The sequence below is a fragment of the Palaemon carinicauda genome, chromosome 4 (genome assembly GCF_036898095.1).
Source record: "Palaemon carinicauda isolate YSFRI2023 chromosome 4, ASM3689809v2, whole genome shotgun sequence".
NCBI classification, from domain to species: domain Eukaryota; kingdom Metazoa; phylum Arthropoda; class Malacostraca; order Decapoda; family Palaemonidae; genus Palaemon; species Palaemon carinicauda.
The window spans coordinates 968,331-970,830 of NC_090728.1; positions in this window are offsets into that span (position 1 = coordinate 968,331).

Sequence of the window (2,500 nt, forward strand, 5' to 3'; positions counted from 1 at the left end):
ACCAAGTTAAAGACAAATCCTTGGTCAATGATGATTGCAGATTTTCTTTTCTGGACAAGTAGATGGCATATCATCTTTGGATGGGTAACGGATCAGATTTGACTTGGAATAACTATACTCGTCTAGGTAGATAGTAGGTTGGCCAAGGCACCAGCCACCTGTTGAGATACTACTGCTAGAGAGTTATTTGGTCCTTTGACTGGCCAGCCAATGCTACATTGGATCCGTCTGGTTACGGCTCATTTAATCTTTGCCTACACATACACAGAAAAGTCAGGCCTATTCTTAACACATTTTCCTCTTCCCTTATACACTTGACAACACTGAAATTACCAAACCATTCTTCTTCTCGCAAGAGTTTAACTACAGCACTGTAAGTGTTCAATGGCTACTTTCCTCTTGGTAAGGGGAGAAGAGGAAGTAAAAAGTATATACACAGCTCTGGTAACTGCTTGGACCTAGTATACTCTAACTCTTCTGGTGTTATAACAAGTCTACCGCATCGTTTCATAAACCCTCGTACACTGTAACGGGTTTCTTTTTTTATCTAATCACTCGGTTTTCCCTGCATTACTAATAGAACAACCTCTGTAAGCATGCTAACTCATTAGCTATAGCTATGGTCAGCAGCTCTTCTAGGAGAAAGACACTCCAAAATCAAACCATTGTTCTCTAGTCTGTTTTGGGTTAGAGATCTCTTGCTTGAGGGTGCACTCGGGCACACTATTCTATATTGTTCCTCTTTCTCTTGTTATTTTGAAGTGTTTATGCTCTTGTTATTTTCAAGTTTTTAGTCTATATATGGAAGATTTGTTTTAATGTTATTGTTCTTAAACTTCTTGTAGTTTTTCTTCATTTCCTTTCCTCACTGGGCTATTTTCTCTGTTGGAGCCCTTGGGCTTATAGCATCCAGCTTTTCCAACTAGGGTTGTATCTTAGAAAATAATAATAATAATATCAATGAAAGGTGTTGCTCAGAGAGTTTATGCCTCAACTGAAAAGGAATAAAATTTGACCATAAAAAGGAACCCTCTCTGGTACAACCGAGGAAAATAAGTGATGAGCTACCCGGGGTTAAATCTGCACTCTTTGGTGTACAGTAGATGTGACAGTTCCTCCTTCACTCAAACCATATGGCTGTATCCCTCATTGTCCGAAGGAAAGGGTAACCTTTTGGCTGATGTGTTTGAGAGTAAGCAGAATAATGAGACTCAATCTACCTCATTCTTGTTTTACTGGTGCTACGTTTAAAATAACTAATTTAGTTTTCTATTCCGTGAAATTGGAACACTCTTGATAGATATTGATGCTTGTGGGATTGTAAACCCAATTGTTATTTTTCCTTTATTTATAAAGACTGTTGATTTCGTAGCTGCTAGTATGTCTGTTATTTTCCAAAAAATAAACAATAAAAGTTATTTTTGCACTTGTTGGAGAATTGGTAAGATTACTCTATTTGGTAATGTAATTTTGGGTAGCTTTAACACTGTTGATTACCACCCAATTTCCATAACTTCCTTATCATTTAGATATTTTGAACTTCTTTAGGAAAGATATCAAAATGAGTTTGCTGAAGGTAATAAACTGTTCCCTAGTTCGAAACTTGGCTTATGCAATAGCCTTGGAGCATACCGTATAATGCCATTCTTAAAATTTACAAAAAATTACAGAAATCCATTAAATGTGGTCAGGAGGTTGTTATGATTAGTGTTGATTTTAGTGCTGACTATGTGTTAATCATGATACCCTTTTTTTTAAACTAAAACATTTGGGATTAAGTGTGGCTTTACTCAGAATCCATTTTTTTTTCTTTTTTTTTTTTTGTCAAACAATAGATCACAGAGTGTTGTTGTTGATGGGCAACGTAGTGAGTATAAGAATGTAATATCCGGTGATCATCGGGATAGTGTTCTTGGCACGTTATTTTTCATACTATATACACATATTAGGTTAGCCCTAAAAAAAACAAGTTTGTTGCACATTCAGATGATGCTACTCTCTTTGTATCAATTCCATATTTTGAATATTAATCTGGGGTTGCTGAATCCCTTAATAGAGCTCTAGCTAAAATTAGTGTATGGTGCAATTTATAGGGCATGAAGTTGAACAATAGCAAAACTCAAAGTATGATTGTAAGTCGAGGACAGTGGGTCTTCAACATCCAGATATCTTCATTGATAATATCTCTTTAACTATATTCAACTAGTCTAGAATTTCTGATATGGATATTATCTACAAATTCAATTTTGAGAAATGCATTCGGTCTGCTTCTTCAATTGCACAAATAGGGTTATTAAAAAAATAATTTTAAGAAATTTACTGACCAATATATTCCGAAGAAATTTTTTAATTCTTTCATTCTACCTTTTTTTAGAGTATTATTCTTTCTGGTCTTCAGCTGCTGTCTCTCATCTTGAATTGTTGGGCAAAAGCTTACGATGTATTAAATTTCTCATTCCTGATCTGGATATTGATCTCTGGCACTCTCGTTCAGTTAGTT